The sequence below is a fragment of the Chenopodium quinoa genome, unplaced genomic scaffold (assembly GCF_001683475.1).
Source record: "Chenopodium quinoa cultivar QQ74 unplaced genomic scaffold, ASM168347v1, whole genome shotgun sequence".
In the NCBI taxonomy this organism is placed as follows: domain Eukaryota; kingdom Viridiplantae; phylum Streptophyta; class Magnoliopsida; order Caryophyllales; family Amaranthaceae; genus Chenopodium; species Chenopodium quinoa.
The window spans coordinates 1,349,371-1,360,871 of NW_018743893.1; positions in this window are offsets into that span (position 1 = coordinate 1,349,371).

Genomic DNA, 11,501 nt, shown 5'->3' on the forward strand with positions numbered 1-11,501 from the left:
AAACCTTCCACTTCACTCAAGAGGAAGCCAGTTAAAGGGCGAGAGGCGACTCCCCATCCTAAATCTAAGAAGCGGGAGCCGTCTGCTCTTGATTTCACAAAACTCCGTTATCCTACGGGAAATAGGAAACCGGTTCGTCATATTCAGGCGGACGGGTCAAAGCAAACGTTCACAGATGCTCGGCACCTGCTAGAGCAGAAGAAGAGTGACCGATTATCAGAGTCGGCTTCTACTTCAAATTTTCAGGACAGTTTGCAAAATGCCTCGATGAGGCCAACTCAGTCGTACCATGCGAGTCAGTCAGGCGGCACCTCCCGTCAGTCTGGCTTTCATAGTGCGCAGGCGGTACCAAATTTACCATTTGTGCCGCAACAACAATATTTTATGCAGCCACCTCCATTTGGTGGACCTGCAGCAAAAAACGTCCAACCTATGGACTGGCAGCTACGGCTGCTTAGACTTGGTGAACAGCCGTCGGCCTTCTCCAAGGAAATTACTGAAGCCGCTCAGCCGGCCAAAGTAAAAAATGTTTTAGTAGGCGCCTATGATGGCACTACTAACCCGGAAGACCATCTGATGGCATTCACCAACCTGATGTACCTTCAAGGGTTGGATGATCCCACTTGGTGCAAGTGTTTCCCAGCAACTCTCAAGGGAATTGCACAGCAATGGTTCGGCAACCTGCCGACTGGTTGTGTAAACAGTTTCAGGACGCTTGCTTACTTATTTGCCTCCAACTTTGCAATGAACATCCCTGCGAAGAAAACGACCCTTGATTTGGGAACAATTCAGCAGGGTGAAAAGGAGGGGCTTCGTTCCTACATCAGGCGGTTCAACCTGATGAGAATACAGATTCAAGGGTTACCGGATGAGGTAGCTTATACTGACTTTTTTAGAGGTCTCAAAGACGGGTCTACCTTCAAATTTGATTTAGTTCGAAAAAGGGTGGCGACTCTTCAAGAGGCCTTGATTGAAGCAGAAGCCTATATACAGGCGACTGATCTGTGTACAATGAAACAGTCGGACGGGAAGAGGTTCGACAATAGAGAAGGACGACAGAAACAGTCGTCCAACAAAGATGAAAAAAGAAAAGGGGTCTGGGCGGCTGATTCCTCTAAACAGCCGGCCAAGAAGAAAAAGGAATTCAAACCATACTCCCCAAAGTATGTGTTTAACAAGGATAACCAGTTTATCCTAAAAGAAATAAAGGGACGGCTCTCAATTGAGAAACCGCTCCCCATGAAGGGTTCTGCGAGCAACCGGAACCAAGACAAAATCTGTGCTTATCATGATGACATTGGTCATCACACCAACGACTGCATTAGTCTCATGCGGTACCTAGACCGCTTGGCTGATCAAGGTGATCTTGACACTTATGTCAAGAAATCTACGGGGAATACTTCCTCAAAAAAGCAGTCGGCCAAAAAGAATCAACAGGCCGACAGTTCCGATACAGATGATGCAGTCGTCTACACCATTGCAGGCGGCTTCTCAGGAGGCGGCCCCACTATTAGGGGCAACAAAGAAAATATAAGGCGGTTAGATGTAAATTCCGTTCACCAAGAACGACCGTCCAAATATACATTTCCTGAGATTGTCATCACTGAAGAGGATCTAGGAGGAATAAGGGGGCCGCATGACGACCCTCTCGTTATTGAATGTAAAGTGGCCAACCAGAGAGTTGGTCGAATCCTCATAGATACTGGGAGCTCTTCAGATCTCATCAGCAGCAAATGTCTGTCAAAACTGAAATATCAGACGGACTGCATACATCCGGCCTCCCACCCTTTAATAGGGTTTGGAGGAGGAGTCGTCCACCCACTGGGACGAGTTGATCTACCCGTCCGCCTGGGCGAAAAAGGGGAAGGACGACACATGGTAGTCCGATTCCTAGTTGTAGAGGAACTCTCTGCCTACAACATGATTCTGGGTCGCCCAACCCTGAATAGTGCCAAGGCTGTTATAATCCCGTCACTTATGCTGCTTAAGTTTGAAAGGGACAATGGAACAGTCGGCTCCCTAAGGGGAGATCAGAGGATGGCCCGAGAGTGCTATCTCTCGGATGTCAAACCCACTGCTAAGGCCACTGGGTCAAGTGGAGAAAAAACAGACCTTGACAATGTCAAGGAAAGTGCGCCTGTTCAAGAAACAGGCGACAGAAAAAGAAAGGCGTCCCAGACAGAGTCCGCCAGAAAGGCAAGAAAATAGCAATCATTGGCAGAGGACCGGCCGGATGAGCTCCGCCCTCAGCCGGCTGGTGAGCATACGGACCTGATATTAGACGACTCCCGCCCTGACCGAACAGTCAAAGTTGGGACGACTGCTCTGAGAAACCTTGGTGATGACTTTCACAACCTGTTGAAAGAATACAAGGACATCTTTGCATTTGAAGTCCATGAAATGCCAGGCATTAGTCCTGATCTGGCAGTACACAAACTCGCTGTGGATCCGAAAAAGAAGCCGGTACGGCAAAAGAAGCGGAACCATGGTGAAGAAAGAGGTCAGGCGGCCGCCGCCGAAGTCAAAAAATTACTTGATGCAGGGTTCATTCGGCAATGTTACTTCCCAGATTGGGTTGCAAATGTGGTACTTGTTAAAAAGCCGAATGGCACCTGGCGAATGTGTGTAGACTACACAGACTTGAACAAGGCGTGCCCCAAAGACAGTTACCCTCTGCCAAAAATTGATAACCTGGTCGACTCAACAGCCGGCCATGCCTTGATGAGTTTTATGGACGCCTATTCTGGTTTTCATCAAATTCCTTTGTGGAAGAAAGATCAGGAGAAGACGGCCTTCGTCACTGATCAGGGATTATACTGTTATACGGTCATGCCGTTTGGTCTTAAGAATGCCCCGGCTACATTCCAACGAATGATAAACACAGTGTTCTTTGATCAGATTGGGAGAAACGTCGAGGCATACATTGATGATATGATTGTTAAGACTAAACTTCAGAAAGATCATCTGACGGACCTCCGAGAAACTTTCGCCACACTCAGGCGGCACCATGTCATGCTCAATCCCAAGAAATGTGTATTTGGAGTTGAGTCTGGGAAATTTCTCGGATTCCTTATCAACCAGAGAGGAATAGAGGCGAACCCTGAGAAGGTACAGGCGGTCATTGACATGCAGTCGCCTCGTACCGTCCGAGAGGTTCAGAAGTTAACAGGTTGTCTGGCGGCCTTGGGAAGATTTCTAAGCCGATCAGGCGACAAATGCCTATACTTTTTCCAGGCAATTAAGAAAAAGGCAAGGTTTGAATGGGGGCCGGATGCTGAGGCCGCCTTCCAGAAATTAAAGGTTCACTTGCATTCCTTGCCAAGGCTGGTCAGCCCTTTGCCAAAAGAAAAACTCTACATGTACCTGGCCGTCTCTGATCATGCGTTAAGCGCGGTGCTCCTTGCTGAAAGGGACGGCTGTCAACTTCCGGTCTACTTTGTCAGTCACGTACTGAAAAATGCCGAGTTGAGGTATCCCCTAGTGGAGAAATTTGGTCTTGCACTCTTCATGGCTGTTAAAAAATTGAAGCCCTACTTTCTGGCACATGCAGTCGTCGTGTATACCGACCAACCGATCAAACGGCCCCTTACCACCATGGAGTCCTCCGGACGAATGATCAAATGGGCCATAGAAATGCAGAGTCTCGAAGTTACTTTCGAGCCTAGAAAAGCAGTGAAGGGGCAAGCCTTTGCTGACTTTATTGTAGAGATGACTCGTCCTCCTGACTCTCAAGTTCCAGACCAAGTCTGGAAGGTATATGTGGACGGAAGCTCTACTATTCAATTTTGTATTAGAGGGGCATGCCGTCTGTACCTTTACAGTCGGCTACTCTCCATTGAGTTTTTTCACTCTATCTTCAGAGGGGCATGCCGTCTGTACCTTTACAGTCGGCTACTCTCCATTGAGTTTTTTCACTCTATCTTCAGAGGGGCATGCCGTCTGTTCCTTTACAGTCGGCTACTCTCCATTGAGTTTTTTCACTCTATCATCAGAGGGGCATGCCGTCTGTACCTTTACAGTCGGCTACTCTCCATTGAGTATTTTACTCACAATACTTAGCTAAAAAGATTAGGGCCTGGCCGACCCTGTGCCTAACAGGCGGCTACCCTTCTTTGACTTAGCACCTACGTTCACCAAGAACTTACCAAGGCCACCGGCCGAATGATCAGACCAGGCGCCTAGTCAACTGATCTAACTTTTAAAAACTAATCCGACCTGTCCCAACATTATAGCAGGCGTCCGGCGGCATCCATTCGGATGAAATTCGTCGCAGAGAGCAGCTCCCTTTTGGGTGGAACATTGTTCTATAAACTAATTACACGGCACCTATACGACTGCCCCAAAGGGCAACCACGTAGCCGTTTTTGAGACAAGGATAACTCTATCACTAACCAAACCAGAGGTAGCAGTTGACATCTGAGTCAGATGACCGCCTGTATTACTTGGGATAAATGCAGGGGGTACCTATTGAGTTAATAGCCAACAAACATTGGCGAATCAAGGGGTCTAGCCGGTCTACGCCGCCTGGTACCTCTACTTCTCAAACAAAAGTGACGGCGACTGAGTAACTCCAAAGTTAACTCATAGTCACTCCTTCAAATTTGGTACGGAACCTAAAAAGTTTGAGTCGTCCGCCTGTTTTATACAAACAAGGGCACTCGAACCCCTATTCCTACTGGATAACCTATTGAGTAAATAGCCAACAAACATTGGTAAATCAAGGGGTCTAGCCGGCCTACGCCGCCTGATACCTTTACTACTCAATCAAGATTGTGACGAAGACTAAGTAACTCCTATGTTAACTTAATAGTCACTCAAACTTAGTACTGAGCCTAAAAGGTACGAGTCGTCCACTTGTTTTTAATAAACAAAGGCTCTCAACCAATACTCTTGCTAGGTTAACAAATAACAAATTAGAGGCCAACATTGGCAATAAAGGGAAACAACCGGTACCCGCCGCTTGTTTTCCTACTTAAATTCCTTGGCTACTTGGTAATTCTATTTACTTGGTCAAATTGAATAAAGAGTTCGAATACCGATTGATTAAATGGCCGACTGATCATCTATCCTGGAAACAGACAACCAGTCGTCCAGGGGCATAGGCGGCATACTTACTATTTGTACCTGTCTTAACGTTCGGCCATACACAACAGTCTGTCTAGTGAGCAAATTTCAAATACTTAGACAAATTTGAACAAAAACAAAAAATTTGATTAAAATGAGCCGGCCATAAAAGACCAGCAGAATATTCAAAACCCCGGCCCCCTGGCCGGGTAATTACAAAGCAAACGGCACGCAGGCCGTGAAAAAAAAAAAAATATACTTAAAGCTTAAGAAGGGGGCAGTTCAGTATCAGCAGCAGCCGCCTGGTCAGCACTCTTCTTGCTGGACTCGGCCTTCGCTGCATCATCTTTTGATGCCTTTCCCCCAAGTGGCACAAGCGCCACAACCGGCTCTTCCTCCTCCAACGCAACGTCCATCGCCTCTTCTTCAGCAGCCGCCAGGATCTGTTGATTATATATTTCCGAACACTGGCGGTACGTTCTTTCCCATGAGGCAAAGTCGGCACTGGGGAACAGTCGTTCCCAGGTCATGCGTTGGATTTGGGCGGAGTCTTCCACCATCTCCCGGACGAGCTCTTGTTTTTCTTGCTCGGCCTTGTCCGAGAGCTCTTGGGTAAGACTCTTCTCCTGGTTCACCAGGCGTTCTTTTACGTTAGCCAAAGATTTCTCCATGGCTTCGTAAGAGTGCATTTTCTGACGAAGGGGCTTCAGCTCGGCTTTAAGTTTGGTGACGGTCCCCTCCAGCTCGTCAACCTTCTTTTGGGCCGCCTCTAGCTGAGCCCGAACAGCGGCGGTCGCCTGCGCCTGATAATAAAGAAGATCAATGGTCAGTACTTCATTTTGGGCAATTTGAAACATTGCTTTATCACAGCTGGAGGCGGCCATAGCCTTTGCGGCCTTTACCTCTTTGTTTTTCCGATCAATCGGCTTGCGAAGGCTGTTGACTCGGAGCAGGGCCTAAGTACAAAGAAAAACAGGCGTCAGTTTCCAATCATAAGGGTTAACAGGCGTCCTGGAACTTCAAAAGGGTATACCTCAGCTAGGATCCCCGAAATTCCATCGAGGTCAAGGGTGCCGGCACCCTTGACCGCCTCCCTGTCAGAGGGAGGAACTACTTTAACCATTGACTTGGCTACCTCAACCAAGTCAAGTCCCTGGGGGCCGGCTGCATTAAGCAGAAGGAAAAACAAGTTAGACCTAATCAAGAAGGAAGCAAGAGTGAGTTTTTACAAGCAAGGGTCCATACATCTAGGCGGCCCCGCTTGGGTTTTTGAAGAAGTGGCCGGCTGCTTCTCAGCCGCCACTGTTTTCCTGGAAGACCCAGGAGAGCTTGCAACAGTCGTCCTCCGGGCCTTGGGGTCCGGCTGTTGCGAGGAAGAAGCCCTTGGAGTGCCAGACTGAAAACAAAAAGAGTTAGTATATGCATAATACAACTTAAAGGGGAAGAGTTTTCAAAGCTTACCAAGGGTGCCTCCTTGCTGGGGGAGTCGGCGTACGACTGCTTCATTAGCGAAACCCGCAGCATGGCCGCCGCAGTCTTAGATGCTGTTATTTTACTCATGGCGTCGGCTGAAAGAAATAAACAGCAAAGTTAGTAAAAATCCCAAGTAAACAAGGCGTGAGAAAACAGAGTATTCGTCAGGCCGGCTACCTCTAGAGCACCGACTGCCGAGGCCACAGGCGGCCAAGAAGTACTCATCATAGAGCCACTTGAAGCTCGGGACGCAGTGAAGGGGTACTTGCTCTCGTACCCCTGAAGTAGAGTTCACCCTAGTCTCTACTTTGAAGAGTCCTTTGTCTAGGATCTCTCTTTTAGCCTTTGGGGGAACAGGCGGCATGCTGCGGCCGCCTGCAAGAAGAGGCGGATCTCTGTTCCACTTGTTAAAACGTTTGTTCAGCTCCGTGTCTGAACTCTCGATAATAAGGAAGGTGTTCCGCCAATCCTTCCATTTGTTTGCCTTACCTCTCGTCATGAGGTAACCCCTGTGGCTTGTTAGTTGATACCAGCCGGTACCTCCCGACTTAGGGGTCCGGCTGAGATAGTTCATGTGGGCGAAAGCCTCAAAGCTTGGCTCCACCCCGTTCAGTTCGCACCCGGCCACATAGCCGAGTACGTTTACCCAAGAGTTGGGGGCTAACTGCCATAACCCCAGATCATACCCATCTAAAATCCGCTGAACAGCCGGATGTAATGGGAAGCGCAGACCAGCTTTGATGGCCGCCACATAGCAGCCAAAACAGCCGTCACCATAGCTGGTACCAGCCGGCCAGACGACAGTATCTTCTGGATCCGGCACAAACAGTAAATACTCCGGGCCCATTTTGTGGTTAGCAATAAAGCTAGCCACGTTGTCTCGCATGGTTGCGATCCGGCCCCGGGGCACCCTGCAGTAGTAGGGGGTGTTTTCCTCTCTGTAAGAGGCGGACGGCTCTGCCCAATTATCCCCCTTCTCCACTGCATGGGAACTTCTCGCCTCTTGTAGGCGGTTATGTTTTTCTTCTGAGTCAGAAGAACTATGGTCAGAAGAGCTGGAATCGGACTCGTCCCCTGACGAGTCCGAAGAGGACGACTCCTCCCCTCTCCTAGAGGGGCCCGCCTCCTCTCCCTTAGAAGGAGCAGAAGGTAAATTGGACATGTCCACGGTTAGATGAGAAGGGAACACCTTGGTCCCTCTCTCAGAACTGTCAGCTTGACAGTCGCCTCGTTCCACATCTGGCGCCTGGTCAGATGTTTCGCTAAGGAGTACCCTTTGGGAGGAGCCGTCTGAGTTTGATATTCTAGCAGTCTTTTTTGTTCTGGCCATCACGTTCTGCATAGACACAGATTCAGTCGGACTTTGTATAAAGGGCAAAGATGGGTCCAGAAAAGGGCAGGCGGCACTCCTAGTCCTAGATTCAGCCGTCCCCGGTGACCGGCTGATCACTAACTTAGGGCGTGTCGTGTGCTTCCATGGTGCCATTTCAAAAAATAAAAAGAAAATTAAGAGTAAGAGAACTGAGTTACCTGAATGGATGACAGTTGATGAAGTCCTGAAAGTTCGGGTCAGTCGGCTTGTCAGAACAGGCGGTAGGCAGAAAAAGTCCGAAAATGTCAGAGCAAGTTCAGGGGTCCGAATGTTCTCGCAAAAATTCTCAAATGTGAAAATGACCGAAGTCAGCACTTCCTTTTATAGGCAAAATGAGAAGGCGAAGGGTCGCTTCCGAATTCAAATTTGGGCGGGAGAGTCTCCCGGCCGTCTGCAAGGTGACACCTGTAACGGGCTGTCGCCTGTCACCGTGCGACGCCTGTCACAGGCGACACGTGACCAGTCGCGTGCCACCTGTGAGGGGCAAATGATTAGGGGATTTTTATCCACCAAGCGCCGTTTGACAAGTGGACCAACCAGGTTCCGCCACGCGTCCTCCACGGACCACTTAAGACACGCCACGTGTCCACCCATGCCAAATGGGACAACCGGCCATCAAGGCCCATTTCAGTCTAGAAGCCCGTTCGGCCCTAGGTTTACCTTAAACCTAGAGAGTTGCACGCTTCCCAAGGCTATAAATACTCGATTAATCCTCATTAATCGGGGGACCGAATAATGAACGGAACACACTAATAACCGGCTGATCTCGCTAGCAAAGCAGATTACCTTCATTAAATACTCTCACCTAGAGAGACCTTATTACTTTAATTTCTGTATTAATTACTCCTTAATCAGGTACTAACTTGACCGTTGGAGGCGGAGCTCTCAGGAGTCTCCGTTATTTTGCAGGTACAGGCGTCCGGTTCCAGTCTCGGAATTGTAACTCTCCCGCAGGACATCAGAAAACCCCGAAACAAGGTGTATGATGAAATAGAAATAGATCGTTGTCAATGAGGTGTAATTAGTAATAAGTATGATAGATTTTGGGGAAATACTACTTGCCACGATGTCAACCTAGTAGGACGTCGATAGATGTATGTTTCATATAAAAGCCAAAGGTCTTGTAGATCCTACAAATGGAGCCTCAACATCCTTATGACAAATATTTTGCATCCTAATATAATGATGCAAGTGTTGTAATGTATGAACATACATATAATAATAATATAGGAAAATATAATTTACTTTATACGATAATATAGTTCACAAAAGTGTGGTATACCTATAGTCAAAGTGCAAACCAATAGTCACTCTATTGGTATGTACCCAAGGTTTGACATACATACTAGAAAAATCATCAAACCATATAATGGTATACCAAACATGATCTGAAATAGTACCACCGAAATAGCAAAAGATAGTGCCTAAACGTAAAGTACTAGCATCACATACTAGCAGCATCACATACTAGCAGCATCACCTACTACCATCATCACCTACACATGTTTTTTCAACCACAAAAATATTTACAAACTGCATTGTATTGAGGTAAATCATTTCCCTTGCCTTTTATCCCATGCCTCCACTAACTTGTGAACCTCCTCCTGGCGTTCGTTGGACGAGCATAGTAGGTCACCCAACACAGCGGGACTACTCTTCGAAATCAGCGGAGCTCAAATCGCAAACTGGTGTTCGCAACCTTCAAATCGCCACCTTCAAATCGCCACCTTCGAATTGCCACCTTCAAATTCGCAATTTTCTTCGACCCGTTACTCTACAAAGCCCCTATGTTTTCTCTCTCCTCTAGCAATCCTATTTTTTTACTTTACAATTGCTTTTTCATTTACCCTTCTTTTATTTATTAAAATTCATTTTATAACACCACCTGACCATGTGCAGGAGGGGGGTGATAAGCCGTCGTCGAGCCTGCCAAAGATAAAAACCTAACTCGGTCTCTCTAATGGGTAGAAAGGGTAAGTAAGGGTCGATCCTACAAGGACTAAGGGGAGCACTAACAAATATCGATTTGTGATAAGCTAAGTCAAGTCTTTTTGGGTTATGAGTTATGAAGAAAAACTACAAACAATAATAAAGAGGATCTTGGGAAGGTATCCACCAATTAAGTCGTTCACAAACTACAATTTAACATACAAGACATAGCAATTTGGGGATAAATTAGGGGAAGTCATCTAAGGCACCCAACTACTCTCTCAAGCTAGAGGGATTACTTGAATCATGAATGTAACCTACTCTCGTGGTTACAAAGCATAAAACAAGTGTTAAAGCATAATCACGATGACATAAACATTCCCTTGATCGGAAATTCCTATTCTCATGGCATTTCGGGTCAATCAAGCATAAGGGAGCTAACTCAAGTTCATTTCTCGATCCTTCGTTGAGAAAGCTTAGATAAATAGTTCTAGCAATGGCCACTTACAAGAACTAACAATGAAACCACTTAAGCTCAACTAATTAACATCCCACATTAGCTAAATCAACACATACAAACAAGTATTTGTGAATTCATCAATGATTTCAACAATCCCAAGTAAAAGAACTACTCACAAATCATAATAAATTGCAAAACTAAAGGAATTAACAACTAAGAACATGAAATCAAACACTAATCTAACATAAACAAGTAATTAAGGATGAAAAGATACAAAAATAAGTAAATAGAATAACAAAATAGGAGAGAGAGTAAGAAATTCTCATTGATATTGCAAGGAGTATCCAAATCTTCAAGTCTCCTTCCTTCAATTCTTCATATTCCAAGCTTTCAACAAGATTTTCTCACTTTCTCTCTCTAGAAAATGAGAGTTTCTCTCTCTAAAAACCCTAACCTAAGCTAAAAATAAACTAAGAAGATCCCCCCTTTACAAATGAAGCTAAGGGATATTATATAACCCCCAAGTAAAAGGACGGAGAAACCAAGAATCGACCCGTCTACAGGTCGGCACGGACGTGCCAAAGGTTGCACGAACGTGCAGACCTGTTAAAATGAGAACAATAGCTACTGCCTGACCTTGCACGAACGTGCATCAATTGGCACGGACGTGCATGAATTGGCACGGACGTGCATGAATTGGCACGGACGTGCATCAGTTGGCACGGATGTGCAGCTTTTTCTGGCGAAACAGCTTCATTTCGGAAGGTCATAACTTCTTCATTACTCATTGGAATAAGGCATGTAAGAAGTCGTTGGATAGCTCTTGAGATGAACTTTAATCTCCAATTTGAATCACTTCAAAAACTTGAGTAGAAAAAAATTTATAGTCATTTGAAGTTGACCTTAGTGAAAAAATCCTTCCAAAACCCTTCCAAATGCTCTTATTTCACTCTTGTACACTTTTCCTTGCTTCTTTCATTCTTCCATAGCTCCCTTATTTCCTCTTCTTGTCTCCAACTTCTTTTCTTCTTTGTCCAAAAGCTTCAAAGTGCCATATTTATACCTAAATATGCACCAAAACACTAGCAAACCCGTGAAGCATATGATACACCAAAAATGCATAAAAATAGAGTAATTAGTGAACTAAGCATTGATTTCCCACAATTCTAAGGCTCAAAATCACTTTAAAATCATACAAAATAA